At 40.6% G+C, this 18,407-nt stretch overlaps 1 pseudogene; it reads right to left on the minus strand.

Moving 5' to 3' along the window:
• Nucleotides 1-15,766: 15,766 nt before the first annotated feature.
• LOC129499360 (uncharacterized) lies at nucleotides 15,767-16,947 on the minus strand (annotated as a pseudogene).
• Nucleotides 16,948-18,407: the final 1,460 nt, after the last annotated feature.

An 18,407-nucleotide genomic window follows, 5' to 3' on the forward strand; every position in this document is an offset into this window, starting at 1 on the left:
GGGGGGTGAGGTGTAGGGGTGTGTGTGGTGTTCTTCTTTCTCCAACACTCTGAAACATCTTTTCTAAGTTTGCATATTTATTTATTTATTTTTAAAGATTTTATTTATTTATTCATGAGAGACAGAGAGAGAGGCAGAAACACAAGCAGAGGGAAAAGCAGGCTCCATACAAGGAGCCCGATGTGGGACTCAATCCCAGGACCCCGGGATCATGACCTGAGCTGAAGGCAGACGCTCAACCCCTGAGCCACCCAGGCATCCCTCAAGTTTGCACTTTTAACTGACTGATGTGGGGAAAACAAAAAACTAGCCCCCTTGCCTCGAGTTGGAACTCTCTATGGTAAAAGTCATGCTCCTGAGCTTGGGTGGTCAGGCTACAGCTGATGTGTGGGGACCTAGACACTATTTAAAATGCTTCATATAGGGGATCCCTGGGTGGCTCAGCGATTTAGCGCCTGCCTTCAGCCTAGGGTGTGATCCTGGGGTCCCAGGATTGAGTCCCACATGGGGCTTCCTGCTGGGAGCCTGCTTCTCCCTTTGTCTGTGTCTCTGCCTCTCTCTCTCTCTGTGTCTCTAATGAATGAATAAATAAAATCTTAAAAAAATACTTCATATATTAACTAGTCTAATCTTCACAATGACCCTGCTTTAACACCATTTTAAGGACGATGAAACTGAGACACAACGAGATTGAGTACATTGCCAAAGATCACAGAGCTGTTAAATGACAGGAATGGAATTTGAATGTAGGCATCTGGCTCCACGAGCCAAGTTCTTACCCAAGTTGTCATACGCATTCTTAGTGGTTGTACTCATCTTTTGGCAGAGACATTTCAATGGCATAGAATCCACAAACGTGTGTACGAGTCTATATTTGTGACGGTGTTGGAAAGTGTACGATGACAGTAAATAACAAGTCAATGATATCTGAGGAGCTTTACGTTTTTGAAGAAAGTCAAAAAATTGGAATAGAATTTAAGGTTATCAACAAATAGGTATTACAAGTCCTTCAATCTAACAGTCCTTAAATCTCTCCTCTTTAAGGTAAAAGCCCAGGGTACTAATCCCTTATGAAGAACAGCAGTCTGATTTAGTTTCATCCCCTTTGACAGAGCCACCCATCACTGTATACCACCTGCCTGATACAGAAAAGATTAACTTTGATCTGATGAGCTGTATTTTATAAATAGAATTAATCACTGGCTACAGGGAGATGAGGTCATCAGATTTACACTGAAGTTCTAATGCCGTGCAGACATCAAAGCCACATCTGCTCAGCTCCCGTTCAAAGGGTAAACCTTCTCTTCTCCGTGGAGGCACTTGGTCCTGGCTCCTCATTCAAGAGCGTTCTTTCTGCGCTGCAATCTTGCTGCTCTTTGCATTCATTTTGGAATGAATAGAGATCCTGATAGAGTAAAAGGTGTGTTTTTTTTCCATTATTGGTGTCCTCTCAAAACTCCGTTTTCTTCCAGTCTTTGAGCGTGATCTATTTTTTTCTTAGATGGCTTTGACACTTCCAGTCTTCAGCCACTGCAATTTGCTTTGCACGAATTTATTCCTACCCATTTGCTTTCCTCATCCAAGAGAAGAGGGGAAATAATTTTGCCCATCTGTATTTTGTCTTTTCTTTGGGCCCCTCCACATGGACCTCAAGAAGCAATTTAGTTGCTGTTGTATTTTCCTCTGCTGCCATTGAAAAGTTTCCATGTCAGAGGCATTGACCTCCATGCTACAAATCCTCTTTTGGATCTGAGATTTCTTGCTATAACACAGACACACACATTGTGTGAAACCCCAGTATTGATAGAAGAAATGGCTGTAGTTATTCCCATAACTCCCCTTCACTGTTTCCAACCCTACAGGCAAGCTTAGTTCATAGCTGGTCAGTAATATGTATTTAAGAGTAGTTTCTTCCCGGCACATGTTGAGTTTGAGGCACCACTCAAAACTGGATTGATTTCAGGGCACTCAGAATTTCAGAACCTTCTAGGGAAAACTCAGAGAACCTTTCTGATCTGTGCTCTCTTTGAGATCCTCTACCCCACTTTAGAGTCTCTTAAACTTGGACAAACTTGAAAGGACACCTAGCATTGTGTAGTAGAGAAGGGCTGGAAGGGTCAGGAAAAGTCCTTCTGGTATATCTTAGGACTGGAATAGTCTCCTGAGATCCATAGCACTCAAGGCCAAACCCCTAAAACTTGTTTGGTGATAGTTGGATTTATGCCCTAGGGCCACCAATGCTCTATACTGCTTGGGATGTACCTTTGGAGAAGGAAGTGCTTACTGGGACAAGCGAGTATTCTATCGATGTGTACCAACTCTGAGTCTGCAGTTAACATGAGGCTAGGAGACAGCTTGCCAGTGGCCAATACCTTTACCATGTAGCCATGTAAAAGCCCTTGAGTATCAGGAAGCAAAGATTTCCCCAAAGAACTCACAGATGAAGGTGCCAGACAGCAGTCCCAGCCAGGGTCTCACCTGGGAGGCTGTGTATCTGCACACCCGGAGAAGGCAAACTGGTTAAGGAATGTTAGTTCATTATTGTCCTTGGGAAGGAAAGTTGGGTGGAAGCATCACATTTATTTAAGAAATGTTTGCGAGGTCTTTGGGGGAGTCCTGGAACCAAAGGTGTCTGTTGGAGAGGTCCTGTGTCTCCCAGGAATGGGTCTGCCTCACTCTCCTTTTGGCCTCAGGTGTTCTGGGAGCAGCCCAGGAAGCAAGGCCTTTCTGTAGGCACAGTGATGGGTTTTGGAGCATAGCAGCTGGGAGTCTAGGCCAATTACATTCCCCGTAGGTAGAGGTGGGAAGCATCCTCCCAGCTACTGTCATAAAGGATTCATTATGGATCAGGCTTGTGACTGACCGGACATAGGCAGGACTATCCCTGCCAAAGTGGGGGAGAGAGATGCTAGGTTTCTGAGTAAAATGGGATCTTCCTCTTCTCTCCAGTGAAAGAGAAGGTAGTCTCATCTCTCCAAAGTTTCTTCTTTGAGAGCAGAAGGAAGAAGAATCAGTACTGGATCCTGACCTCTCTGGGAACTAGGAAAGAGGCAAGGAACCTACTGTGGAAGGGGGAACTTTCTCGCAGCCCTGAGCTTGGAGCCAGTAGAGAGGAACCGCACTGCCAGCCAGGGGCCGGCTTGCCACCATGGGAGTGACAGCCACGACGAAGCAGAGGATAGCAGGAAGAGGTGACTTTTGTAGTCGCAGTGCGATACTGCAGTTCCGCAGTGACCAAAAATGTGGAGCAGGTGCGCCAAGCCAAGGTCAAGTCAAGGAGAGTGGTGACGACGGGGTTGACAGTGGCTACTTTCTATGGATGTGAGGCAAGGAAGGGAGTGGATTGGGAGCTCAGCGTTCTAACAGTACCACAGCTGGGGAATCTCTTTGTGGCGGCTGGCATTCCTAACACTACGAAGAGGCACCTGTCATAGCGCACATGCCAACAAAGAAAGGGTTTCCTTTCGCTTTCCTCTTCAAGCACAAGTCAAAGATGATGAAACCAAATGGTGTCTGAAAAGGATATAGAGCAACGATGCGATTAGAAATAGTCTGACTTGCATGGAAGAAAACTCTAAGTGAATATAGGCGGCAGGTAAATAATTTTCCTATCCTGGTTTGACAGGAACATGGAGTGTGTTGAGCAAGAACTGGCTCTTCAGAATAAAGTGCTCCTAGTTATTGGCTGACAGCTATTTATTTATTTATTTATTTGCACAAACCACACTGAGCCAAATAAAGGGGAACTAGCCAAATTAGCTGGATCTGGGTTCTCATTCCTGGAACTTGCTAACAGGAGGGTATCAATCAGACTTACGGAATTAGCATTTTCCTGATAGCAGTGCACAAAGCCTTTTAATGACGACTTTGGAGTCTCTGAGCTTAGGCTCTGGATTGCCGGTTCCTAAGCAACAGAGGGATTGGCAGAGAATGTGTTTGGATGTATCATTAAATAAAGGCTGCACAATGCTGAAAGCTGTGGGCAGAAATTGGGATAATTGTATTTATTTTTTGGTGTATTATGTTAAAAAATAAACAAAAATCCTTTATGCCCTAGCAAATGTGATCTCACTCTCCCTCTCTCTCTCTTTCTCTCTATGTGTGTGTCTCTCTCTATCTCTTGTTTTTGAGCACTACCACTTCTTTTTCTCATTTTTCCCCCTGCAATTTAAGCACAGCATTTATCTTTTTTATGGGTAGTATTTCAAGGTTTTTTCCCCAGCTCTATTCTATCATAGAAAAATTGGATCACACACCGTAACAGCCAAAAGGGATCTGAGGGAATCTTTTAGCAATCGCCCTCATTTTCTTTTTATAGAAACCATGGTTCAGAGAGGGGAAGGCACTGCCCCATTCTAACTTGTCTCTAACTGCTCAGATTAATTATCACTTCCTCTGTGAAGCCTCCCCTGATGCCACAAGGGTACTACAGCACCTTGTTTGAAAGGTTATGCTCCACTCACTACGCACACCATTAGTTGTTAGGAGCTTGTATTGTGGTCGTTTGTGTTTGTCTCTTTCATAAGTTCCACAGTGCCCGTCTTGTTCATTGTCCCACACCCAGAGCCTGATGTGGTACCAGACTTGCACTATATATTCAATAGATGTGTAGTGAATGAATTGTCTGAGGCCACACACCCAGTTACTGAAAAGCTGGGGCTAAGACCCAGGTTTCTTGTCTGCTGGTTTAGTGTTATTCCCTGACCTACTGCAAATATTACGGTGATGTGGAGAAAATGAACACATGTAGAGGACCCCAGTTATGCACAGTCTTCCTGCCACTCTCATTCCAGGTGAATGGGTCATAAGGACAACCAAATCCGATGACTGGCTGTAGCCACTTGGGCTTCCGCTCTCTCTCTCCCATGGCCCTATCCATTTTATGTCAAATATGCTAATGGAATACGCTCAGTGCTACCTTCGATCATCCCATTTTCCTCCTTCACATTGAACAAATGAACAAAGTGCCTATTCTACAGGTGCTGAGCTCACTTGTGGTGATTTAATAGTTAATAGAAACAGTCCGGGTTCATACTCGCATGGACATGACATCCGAACACTGGCACTGCTGGCTTTTCATGCCTTTACTACATATCCCATATTAACTTTCCAGTTTTCTAATCATTCAGGTCTCTAAGATTTATGAGGGAGATATCTCTAGTAAGATGTTTCCATCCTACACATTTTCTTTCCTCATTAATCAAGCTCTGATGAAGCGTTTTGTACCCAGAAGTGACAGCTAAGTTACTCCTCTTCATATGCTGTTTGAAAGGATACATTACATTCCTTGCTGACTTCCTCACCTCCCCTTCATTTCCTAATCATCTACATTCTGGCTTCTGCTCATCTCTCCAACCCGTCTTCTAGTAGCCTCTACTTCAATATTTCAGGAAACTTCTATATCGAAATCTCCGATAAAAATTTGGGAAAAATTTCTTTTTTCCCAAAGATTTTATTTATTCATGAAAGCAGAGAGAGAGAGAGAGAGAGAGAGAGAGAGAGACGGAGACATAGGTAGAGGGAAAAGCAAGCTCCTTGAGGGGAGCCCGATGTGGGACTCGATCTCAGGACCCCAGGATCATGCCCTGAGCTGAAGGCAGATGCTCAACCACTGAGTCACTCCAATGATTTCTAATTGCCAAATATAGTGGATAAATTTTAATATTCATTGCACTTGCTACCTCTGTGGTATAGTAGACCCTTGAAACTCAGGGGAAATGTATTCTGGAACATTATGCACCCTAGATTCTCCTATATAGCACTATAGCCTACATTGCCCTATGTAGCCTATATTGCACTATAGCCTACAATGCCATGATAACTTGCAATAGATTACAACTAAAGGATTTTTCTGATTCAGATTCTTAATGAGAGTTAACATGTCCTTGACAATAAGAAGCAAGAAAGCCACTTAGAGAGGTGGGTGCTCCCACTAAGTGATGTGCTCTCCACACTATCTGAAAACTCAGGTTTGTATCCTCACTAAGATTTTAAATTATTACTTGTCATAGAACTTGGGTTTGATTAAATAATTGAAACTAAGTTACATATGCCAGAGGCTACCTTACTATAGCTTAATATATCTTTAAGACCTTTTTCTTCTTTGGCTTTGGATCCTTGATCTCTGCTTCTCCCAAGTCTTCCTGATGGATTCCTTTCCTTGGGACACACCCCTTAAGTATTGGTGTTATGCAGAGTACTGATCCCAGATAATTTCCTTTTTATTGAGTAAATTCTCTTGTGCCTATGGGTTAGGCCACTTCATATTTTCTGTATATTTAAGCTTCTCATACTGGATGGCTTAAACCATAAATGTACTAGGAAGTCACCAGTGTGACTTCTATGTTGTACTGACATCATTCCCTTATGCACTTACCCTGGTTATTCTCCATTTATCTCTGGAGATTTATACTTGTCCCTGCCCTGCACTGTGCTCTGTAGAGCTGATGTCTATGGCCTTTATCACCTGGTGTTCCTTATTGTTTGACCAGGCAGAGGCACTGGCCAGAGATCAGAGGGCTGGAGAAGACAGGTCATTCATCCATTGCCCTCACTGCTTCCCTACCTGGCAGTAGTTCTGGCTGTGGCTATAATCCCGTGTAGCCATAACTTTTGCTAGGTGGCTTCTCTTCCATGGCTCCAGTTTTCAATGGGCTGAAATACCATGGTTTGTGTGGTCACTCTTGCTAGCACCTGGCTGCTTCACGATTCTCTTTGTTGGTTCCTTAATCAGGCCCACGTTTCTATTGATTCTCCCTTCATTTGAAGTCTCTTCAGTTAAATTATTCTGAATGTGCCGTCTGTTTCCTGTGGGCTGCTGAGTGATACAGAGCTAATTCACCTTACAGAAACAGGCATGAAACCATTTCCTGTCCTTCCTCAACTCCCTTAGCTATTTTTCATATTAGCAATTGGAATCTCAGTTATACAGAATCTAAGGAACAATGAAAATCTTGTGCAAGGAGAAAGTTCTGAGACTAGATTCCCATGCAGCCTTCACGATGTGAGGGCTCAGCAAAAGAAAGAACACCAGTGAGTGAGGTTTTGAAGAAACAGTGGAGTAGATACTGAGCCTTTTCTCTTCTTTCTCTTCATTATACTTTTTGTAGTGGCACCAACACGAACTGTCTAAAATTCAAGTCTGATCAGGTTGTTCTCCCTAAAACTCTTCAATGACTCCCTGGCCTCCATAGAATACAATTTAAACTCCTTAGACTGCAACATAATTCCTTCATGTTTTGGCTTTTACTTAACCTTTCTCTGGCATCATCTCCTGCCAACCCCTGAAGGAGTCCCAGTGGCCCCTTAGATGCGCCATATCATATATTTAGCTCTGTATTTTCCTCTCCCTAGATTCTCTTCCTTTGTTTTCTATCTTGCTTAATGACACCATTAATCATTTGAATCCTAAAAGCTACAATAGAATTTTTATTTCATCTCCCTCAACTCCAGCATCTCGGAACTTACAAATGCTACCTCTGAGAGGGACCTCGCTTCATACTTTACTAGAAAAGCCACTCTGTGTAATTTTTTTTAGTTCCACACGCCTAGAAGGGATTGGAATACAGCAGGGAGGTGATACATCCATTAGCCCAGGATCCTGAAGGCATACGTCAGTGAAAGTGATACAAGTTTCCAAGTAACCTATTCTCTCTAGCTTTTCCTTGGCTCTTTTTACTATGTCTTCATTTCTTTTAGAAATAGATTTTCCCTTCACAGTGTATGCTCCAATAATGCTGTAATAGAGATGAAGAAAGTTTCTATGACTATGAGGGTTTCCATAGCAGAGCCACCATCTAGTGGCCTTGGAAGAAAATAAGAATAATTAAGAATTCAGAGGCAGTTCACCATCAAATTACAAATTTGGCAGTTTTAATTTTGGAATTAAAACAGCTAGATTGTGTTCATTTAAATTTTTTTATATTGACATAACAGATGTCTTCCCTGGGGAACATTCTTAGCAATTAAAATATACAGATACATCACACGCACATGCACATACACATTCACACACACACTCACACATCCAATATTCTGCAGCATTGTTGTTTTTATGTCACCAGCCAGAGGGAATTACAAAATAGAAATATTAGAAGACCTTTTAACAAATGTTCTTTGAACAGACCCTAATTCAAGGAAAACAATACTCTGATATATCAAAATGGATAGTTGTCTTAATCTAAAACAATCTAAAGGAAAAAGTCTCCAGTTTCCTTTGCCAACGCATATTAGGGTCCAAAAAAAGCGACTGGAATTTCTACAGAGGGAGAAAAGTCTTTCATGTAAAATTTTTGAGGCTTTGTTGTGTGTGGGGGGGGAGGTGAACAGGAAAGGTTAGTGTTTTGAGAAGTTGTGTTTATTATGTTTGATTCTATTTTGACTTGGAATTTAGAAATTGACTCAGGTATCTGTAGTTAGCCAGGGATTCAGTCAGGAGAGCAGAGCTATTAGTGTATTCCAAGTATGGAGGCTTTTATCCATGGGATTGCAGGTTTACAGAAGTTGAAAAGGCTAGAGAGGCAGAGGTTCAGGAAGCCACCAATGATGATGTAGCCACTGGTTGCTTCCCAGGTGTCTGCGGGTAGTTTCTGTGAATCTCAAGGACTCTAGAAAGCTCTTGCCACCATCTCAGCCTTTAGCACTGAAGTGGGTAGCCTCGAGGGTCCCCTGCCCACTCCCTCAGCTGCCTTCCACAGCATGGAAGCCTCTGCGGACCTCACAGGTGTACCTCACAGGTGTCTACCTGAAGCTGCCTCTGAGGAATAAGGGCTTTTCCTCCCTTCCTGTCTCCTGCCTCCAAAATCAGGGGGTCCACACAGCCAGTTCTCAGCCAGGACCAGGTGAGGAAGGGGGATTCCAGAAATGCTGTGCCTGGCTGCCCCTCTCCAATGCACAGGAAGCTACAGAAGGAGGTACACGGATGTTAAAAGTGCAAAATGTCCTCTGTGATAAAAGTGGAAAAGCTTCATAATTAGCAGCACATTTCAAATGGCATGTGAAAATCTTTATTTTCATTAATTTTTAGTGGCAACAAGGAAAAAGGCATAATGGAAAGAGGATGGTCTTTGGAGTTGGCAGACCTGGGTTTAGATGCTAGGTCTATCACATTGAACTCTGCGATCTTGAGTAAGTCATTCTAACATTGGAATCTTTTTGTTTTGTTTTGTTTTATCCATAAAAATGTGGATAATGATGTCTGTTTTGGAATAATACTTTGAAAAGTAAATGAAATAATCTCTACAAAGTGTTTATTTGGCCCCACAGGCCTGGTATATAATAAGCAGTTAGTAAATGTTAACTCTGTAAGAAATTGAAATTGGGGACTGATGTTATTGGGGGGCGAATGCAGATTATCTGTTCCCATGCCTTGATCGAATTACAGTGTTGTTGCTACATTTGTAATGGCTTGACTTTCCCCTGTAGTACATTACTTACAACTTTCAGTATCAATAAGCTTTTCTCTCCTAATGTATTTCTTTTACAATTTTCTCTTCCAGAAATAGCAGCACAAGGAAGGCAGCATAGTTTGGAAACTTTGCCAGTAATTGGCTATGTCTCCCTGAACAATTAAGTTACTTTCTCAAAGCCTCAATCTCCTTATGTGTAAAATGATGAGCTTAACGTGCTGGGGAGAAGAAGGGATGACTAAGCTTGTTTGATTGATTAGTTGTAACTCATTTTCTCAACATTTCCTTGCCTATTATGCTTAAGTCACTTAACACACATCTAACTGTTAGATGCTCTGGGGGCGATTAAAAGAGAGGCAGATAAAAAAGGTGGCCCCTGTCATTTAGGGCAATATACTCCAGTAAAATAAAAAAAAAATACCAATGAGAGACACATAAAATATGGTAGATTTGGAGCTTCTGATCTGAAATTATAAGGTTTTATTGTGGTGGGTAATATATCCATTAAACACATCAGAAGCTCCATGGAGAGGGAGGTAAGTAATACTTGTTTTAAAAAAATATTCCAGTGGTTCCATAAGGTGTTTTTTTTTTCTATTGAGAAGAGGAGATTTTCAGAAATATAAACGATTGGTTGAGTTCTACAGCCATCCTATTGTTAATAATTTGGCACACATTCTCTGAGCATCTGTGCTATATAGTAAGTAGGCCCTATGTTGAGATGTGGGTATAAAGAGAAACTATTTTATCTGGCCTCAAGGAGTTTCCATTTTAGCTGTTTGGATGCAACTTTTACATAATTGGCATATACTGGCTATCAGGAGAATTGCTAGTAGGGTTGGAAATATGTCAGTCTCTCTTTGCCATTATATTACAATTTAACTCATTTTAGCTTTCTCTAAAGTTTTGCCTAGGACAAAACTCATTTCATCCTTTTATGGATTTTTGATTTAGGAATATATGGTGTTGCTTTTTCTACTATTCCACAAAGTTAAATTCACAGAGTATAATTTTGTGTACTGGATACACTAGTTGTTATCAGTAAAATGTTTATTAAGGAAGCAATTTAGAAAGCAAGGTTAGTTTCAATTTAAATACAGTTTTAACTGTGAAAACTTATGATCTACATATAATTGAGATTAAGTTATGCTAAGAAAAATAGGTAAGATGGATGTTGGTCAAGTGGTGCTGAAACGGATGAAAGAAGTTGCTGCTAGATCAATGTTTCAGGATACATATTAAAAATATTAAAGAAAGAACCCTTGGGATGCCTGGGTGGCTCAGTGGTTGAGCGTCTGCCTTTGGCTCAGGTCGTGATCCCAGGGTCCTGGGATTGAGTCCCACATCAGGGTCCCTGCAGGGAACCTGTTTCTCCGTCTGTGTCTCTGCCTCTCCCTGTGTGTCTCTCATGAATAAATAAATAAAATCTTAAAAAAAAAAAAACAACAACCAAAAAGGAACTCTCAAAGAGTCAAACTGCCAGCTTACTATAGCAGTAATTGCAGCTCTTGCCAACTCCCCCCCTCCCCCAACAGGGGCACATTTCACATTCAGACAAGTCCCTGTTTCAAAGATTTGTACCTATACAAACACTAATGGGTGGGACGTAGGTCATACAGTAGGGAAAGTAGTTGAAGGCTTAAAGTACACTAGTCATTAGTCCTTGACTTCTCATTTCCCAACAAGCTGATATTGCCTTTTTGCAAAACCTGTTGTGAAACGGTATTTTATTAATAATATAGCACCCTGTTTCTTGTTACTGTTTAGTACAGGCTTTGTTGGTACTATTTCATTTTTGAAAACAACATGGCCATAGCTGTTGCAGATGATCTGTAACATCATTGTATATTGCTCAGGACATACTTCATAATGAGGACAGGAATTTTCAATTTGGGCGTCTCATATTAAAATGGGTTTTCCTTACTACATTAAGCTGTCCTGGCATCATCAACCATTCCACTTCTATTATCTCCAAATGAATCTAAAGTTTCTTTGTATTGAAATCTACAGAGATTTGTTGTAGAGTAAAGGAAATTTTGGAACTAGAAAGGACAAATTGCTTCAATATCTAATGTCTTGCCCAATCTGGTCATTTTACAGGGAGTGTGGTAAGTGAGACCAATAGATAGTAAAAAATGCGGTCAACAGATGTTAAAGCACTCTGCTTTCTGCTTAAAATCCTTTCTAGGCTTTCCATTTTTGTCAGGCTAAATCCCCAACATCTTGACACAGCCTTCCATTGTCTGAATCTGGTTTCCTTCTCTACCCTTACCTCCTACCATTTCCCCTCCCACCTCCCACTCCCAGGAATCCTCAAAATCTAGCCTTAGTGAAGCTCTTCCATGTCCTGGAGGATGCCTCTCTTCTCTTCCTGGAATGCTCCTCTTTTTAAATTTACCTACTTAACTTATAGACACAGTTCAAGTAACAACCCTTTTGGGCAGCCTTCCCTGACCAGCCTGGTAGAATTAATTGAAAAATACAAAATTTTAATCAGAGATACTTTCTACTTTCCCATCATATTAGCCTAGCATGTGATGTGATATAGTAGTTTATCCAGGCAGGTTAAAAGACTCCCACAGCATCTTATATAGGCCTATAATCTACTTATTGATCTCTAGTGCAATTTCTATGTACTAGTTTGTCTATCTCTGCATTTGTCTTTAACATCTGTGTCTCCAGTTCCTAGCACAGGCTTAGGCACACAGTGAAATCTAACAGCTAACATTTGCTGAATATCTCTATATGACAGGTACCTCACTAAGTTCTTTGCAAGTGTTAACTTGCTTAATTCTTGTTATTACTCTGTGAGTTAAGAGCTATCATGATCCCAATTGCTCAGATGAGGAGTCAGAATGATAGGAAGTTTGGTTCATTTCCCAAGGTTACTTAGTAATTAACAGTATTAGAATCTGAATAATATGGTCCCAAGGCCCATGCTTTTAACCATGACATGTATTGTCTCCTTTGTGGATAGCAGGTTCTCAAAAATATCCGCTGGATGAATAACAGTATAATTAATCAGTGCTATTTATTGGTTAGTAGCAAAGTTCACACAAATCCAGGAAACTTCCTTTAAGACTGGACTTCTTTATGCATCATGAGTCAGAGACACAGTACATAAAGTACTTTAAGCTGAAATACCTGTATTCTAGTTAAGTCTTGCAACAAGCATCCTATGTGACTTTAGGTAAGTAAATTTATATATCTGGGTCTTGGTTTTCACATGTATGAAATAAATGAGTTGAATTCAATGAATGCCTGGGAAACCACCAACTCTAGTTTTATAATTCCCGAGCATAATAGCATTTGCCACCAAAGTATAACTAAAATGGACATTTTAGATGCTATTACCAAATATTCCAGAATTAGCACATGTACTTTATGAATAATCCTGCCATGAAGAAAAGAAATCCTGCTAATGAACAAAATGAGTCTGCTTTACCAATCATTGTGTCCTTGGGAAACCCACTTGATTTCATCAATTCATAATATCCTTCTCTATGAAATGAAGATATTTATTCCAGAGGATTACTGTGAGAATAAAATGATGCATGTATTATGGGTTGAATTGTATACACCCTTAAGTGTTTTATTTTGAAGTTCTCAACTTCAGTAGCACAGAAGTGACCTTTTTGGGGACGGCATTTACAAAGGTAATCAAGCTCTAATGAGGTGGGTCCTAATCCAATGTGATTGGTGTCGATATAAAATTATTTTAACTAGGTTTTTCCCAGATAAGCTTCAGAGTTCAATTATCTACGTTTTGTGGTAGACATCGTTTTATGGAATTTGGCTGGAAGATGAAATTATGTAGACTTTGCCTTCAAACCACCCACATTTCAATGGAAAGGAAGAGATAGAGACCAATGTGCTACGATGGTTGGTCACTTATTCTATAGTCATTCTTCCTTTTTCAGTTTACAGAATCCCAATTTTGCCATGTGGCAATTTGCCAAGCCCCAGATGATGAACTGTACTTGACTTAAGACAGTAATGGCATTCTGATTTTTGTAGCCCAGAGTATCTTAACTCACATAACCAATAAAACTGCAAAAAGAGTAGGATTAAAGAGAATGCCGAAGTAAGCTAAATCTATAGGGTTAATATTAAGAACACATAATTTACCCTCTTTTGGAAGATAAACAAAGGCTTTTGGAGGTGTCATCACTGAACATTATTTTGAACAATGAAAGGAGTTTTCCTGGTGGATGAGGGGAAGGGAGTTATTCTAAGTAGTCATGACAATCGATGGAAGGGCAGCAATGAGTGAGGCTCTTGGATGTTAGAAAAACTGATAGTAAAGCTATTTGTTGGTGCTGAAACATAAAGTTCCGTACTGAAGTGTGAGGCTGAATACATCTCAAGGTTGGGTTAGATCTCAAGGCTTTATATAGTATGTTTAAGAAACTAAACTTTATTCTGTAGGGGCAGATGATGAGGATCACTTAATTTTAAGTGAAGAAAAACTATGGTCACAATGGTCATATTTGGTTTTTAGAAAGACAATTCTTCAGAGCATAAATAATGGCGTGTGTGTGTGTTTGTCTAAGCTAAGAAGAATTATGAAACCCTTCAGATGAGGTTTCAAGGCTTGAACTAAGTTAACAGTGAAGAATCATTCATTCATTCATTCCTCACAAAGTATGTATTGAACACCTTCTATATTAGTCAAGGGTCTCCAGAGAAGCAGAACTAATAGGATACATATTTATGCATCAAGACTTTTATTATAAGGAATTGGCTAATGTGATGATAGAAGCTGAGACATCCTAAGATCTATAGTTAGTGAACTTGAGACTTGGGACTTGGAGTGTAACTTGTACCATCAGCTTGCCTTCTCTGGCCTTCAGTCTGAGTACAAGTCTGAAGCAGGAGAGGACCCAAGCTCAGCTGAAAGACAGTCAGGCAGAGGGAGGCAATTATCCTTACTTAGACTTTCTGTTCTCTTCAGGCCTTCAGTGGATTGGATGAGGGCCATTGATACCGGGGACAGCAATCTTTACTTAGTTGACTGACTCAAGTTTAATCTCATCCAGAAACACCCTTATAGACATACCTAGAATAATGTTTAGCCACATATCTGAGTGCCTGTGGTCCAGTCAAGTTGACACACAAAATTAACTGTCCCAAGTCTACCTCTTGTCAACCTTCCACCCTTACACATCTTCTTAAACTACACTTGATCTTCAAATAAAGACAACAGCAAGGTCATAAGTCTAACATGATGTAGTTATTTTGCATATAACTAAGAAAATACAAACACTTTCCCCCAAAGAGGAGCTAAAGTCCTGGAGTAATGTTTACTGTTCTTCTTGACATCCTATAACTTAAATATTATGATGTAAAATCAACAATACTTAAATACTATGATGTAAATCCAATGCATCTATGTTACATGATAGAGAATAAGAGAACAAGAAAGGGAATATATATTATAATGTAATGAAATATATAATATATAATATACAATATATATATATATATATATATATATATATATATACACACACATACAAGCATAAACTTATTCAATAAAGAAGAAATACTGGTAACAATCACAGTCCTTGTTTCTGTAACTTCATGTGATCACAGCTGGAATTTATAACTATTTTTTTCTGTTACCCATTCTGTATTCCCTTTGCCTTCAGTAAGTACCTCAGCCAATTGGGGTTCTTTACCTGTTGGAGAAACTAAACCCTTCATTCCTTTTCTGGGCCCTTAGTAGCACTACCTAGATTGGGTTGTTGTAGTTTTCCATTGAGTTTAATCCCAGGGACATAGTAATAGGAGGAGATGCTGTAAATGATTTTCTATATTCCAGACATACTCTTCCTTACCTCCAATGTGAAGTAGTCCAATTCACTTTTGGTAGTGAGAAGCAATCATCCTGGCCAGCACAGTAACTCCTTTGTGTGTGTGTGTGTGTGTGTGTGTGTGTGTGTCTATTGATTTAGAGGAATGAGGAATCCAAAGTAGCCAGGCAGTGGTCTTAACTTCCTATTTATTTATTTATTTATTTATTTATTTATTTATTTATTTATTTATTTATTTATCTATCTATCTATCTATCTATCTATCTATTTGTTTATTTATTTTTAAAAGATATTTTATTTATTTATTCTTGAGAGACACACAGAGAGAGGCAGAGATAAAGGCAGAGGGAAAAGCAGGCTTCCTGTGGGGAGTCTGATGTGGGATTTGGTCCCAGGACCCCGGGATCACGACCTGAGCTGAAGGCAGATGCTCAACCACTGAGCCACCCAGGTGCCCCTTAACTTCCAATTTAATAGAATCATTGTTGTGTCTCTTGATGGAAGCATTCTTCCCTTTGGAATTAAGACCTTTAGGCCAGCAGGTCATAAGATTGCAGGAATAGGAAGCAAAAATTTTGCTAGTGAGTTGCTAGAGGTAACAGTGAGTGGTGCTACTTCCATTTCCACCCCTGGATTTCTGGATGTATGAATCCTAGCTATGAGGGAAATAGTAGCATACACTGTATGCTGATTCTGAGCATATACAGCTTTTTGGAGAACCTTGCCCCTCAGCTTGAAAGGTATTGCCATCCAGCTAGAGCTGAAACAGCTTTTAAAAGGCCATTCCACTGTTGAATCAAAGCAGCTGCCTTAGAGTGCTGAAGAACATGGTAAGACCAGTGAAGTCCATGATAATAGGCCATTGCTACACTTCTTTTGCTATGAGGTGAGTTCTTTGTTCAGAAGTAATGCTGTGTGGAATGCCATTGTGGTAGATAAGGCATTCTGTAAAGTCCAGAGACAATGGTTTTGGGAAAAGAATTGCACACAGAGAAGGCAAATTTATATCTAGAGTAATTATCTATTCCAATAAGAAATAACTTCCATGAAAGAAGTGGTCCAATGTAATCAACCTGCCACCAGGTTGGCTCATCACCCTGTGGAATGGTGCCCTACTGGAGACTCATTGTTGGTCTTTGCTGCTGGAAGATTGGGCAGAGGTTGGCCTTGGTGAGTGGAAATCCATGTTGCTGAGCCCATGCATAACTTCCATCCCTGCAACCATGATCACTTTGTTCATGAGTCTATCAAGCCATGACAAGGGGGCTCAGGAAAGAGGCTGGCTGGTATCCACAGAACATGTCAATCTATCTACTTATTTATTAAAATTCTCCTCTAAAGAGGTCACCCTTCGGTGAACATTGACATGGGACATGCATATCTTCATGTCTTTGTCTTTTACCCATTCAGGGAGGTTTCCACATACCTCTTTCTAAATGTCCTCACCAATTTTCTAATCATGTTTCCGAGTCCCTGCTCATCCAGCCAATCTATTGGTCCCAACCTATGAATTGGTATACATTACACATCTGACCATTTCTGTTGCCAAGAAAAGTAAACAACCAAGTGTACTGCTTGAAGTTCTCCACACTGTGGGGGAGGGGGTGGTTTCCTTTCACCACTGCCCCAGGAAGAGGCTGTAGTGCTCCAGCTGTCCCATTTAGGGTGGTGCTTGCATATGGTGTAGACCCATCTGTAAACCAGGTCCAGGTCTTCTCTTTCATCAAGTTACTGTAGGGATCTCCTCGTGAAGCCTTATATGCGCACTGGATGAGAGAAGAGGTAGCAGTGCAACAGGAGCCACTTTGTGCCTTCAGAGCTTGCTCAGGTCTGATCTAATATATATCAATTACACTTGATACAATGTCTGAATTCATGGCTTTTTGGGTCAGATACCACCCAGTTCCTGATGCACAGGTTACATGGTAACTTGGTTAAATGTTCAGTTTCTACTAACACCTAGCCAGAGGCCAGTAGTTGTTTCTCAAAAAGAGAATAGTTATTTACAGAGGATGACAGAGATTTGTTTCAAAATCCAAAGGGGCTGCTCTATGATTCACTTACAGGGGCCTGCCAAAGGGTCCAAACAGCATCCCTGTCTGCTACTGATACTTTATTTAAGCACTGTAGGATTTGTTGGATCATATGACTCAAATGGCTGAGCAGTTTGCATGGTAGCCTGGACCTGTTCCAGAGCTTTCTCTTATTTAAGTCTCACTCAAAACTAGCAGCTTTTCAGGTGACTTGGTAAATCGGGCAGAGCAACACACCCAAATGTGGAATATGTTGTCTCTTGGAATATGGTGACCTCCAAAAGGTCCACTGGGCATTGTGCCTCTTTCTTGGGTGTAGAAGGGGTCAGGTGCAACAACTTACCCTTCACCTAAGAAGGGGGTATCTCAATATGCCTCACACTACTGTGCCCCTAGAAATTTTGCTGAGGTAGAAAGCCCCTGAACTTTTAATTTATTCCTTGTCCTCTGGCACACACATATCATACCGGTAAATCTAGAATAGTTGCTACTTTTTGCTCAGTAGGTCAAGTCAGTATAATAGCATCAATGTGGGGGCACCTGGGTTGCTCAGTGGTTGAGTGTCTGCCTTTGGATCTGGTCATGGTCCTGCGGTTCTGGGATTGAGTCCTCCATCAGACTCCCTGCAGGAAGCCTGCTTCTTCCTCTGCCTAGGTCTTTTCCTCTCTGTGTGTGTGTCTCATAAATAAATAAATAAATAAATAAATAAATAAATAAATAAATAAATTTATAAAATTAGCATCAATGTAATGGACAAGTGGGGAAGAAAAAGGCAATTGAGATCCCTATAAGCTGATTATAACTTGGGGCTGGATAGTTGATATACCTTTGAGGTATTACCATTCTTTCTAGCTAAAAGCAAACAGCTTCTGATGGTCTTTATTAATAGGTATGAAGATAAATGTTTTGCTAGATCAATAGCTGCATACCTGTGTACCAGCCTCCCATTCATTGAAGGGGTACTGGATCAGTGAACTGGCTCAAGTGTGGGAATTGATTGAGGGACCATGATTTTCTGTTTTTATGATTCAGGTAAGTCTTTTGTTCAGTTGGCCTAGTATTTTTGTTCATACAGATCAAGTAAGAATTCAGTAGGCTTCCTATGTATTTCACCTCTAGGAACTTCATAATCAACCAGCCAGTGCCATAGA

Source organism: Nyctereutes procyonoides, unplaced genomic scaffold (assembly GCF_905146905.1).
Source record: "Nyctereutes procyonoides isolate TBG_1078 unplaced genomic scaffold, NYPRO_anot_genome, whole genome shotgun sequence".
Lineage (NCBI taxonomy): Eukaryota > Metazoa > Chordata > Mammalia > Carnivora > Canidae > Nyctereutes > Nyctereutes procyonoides.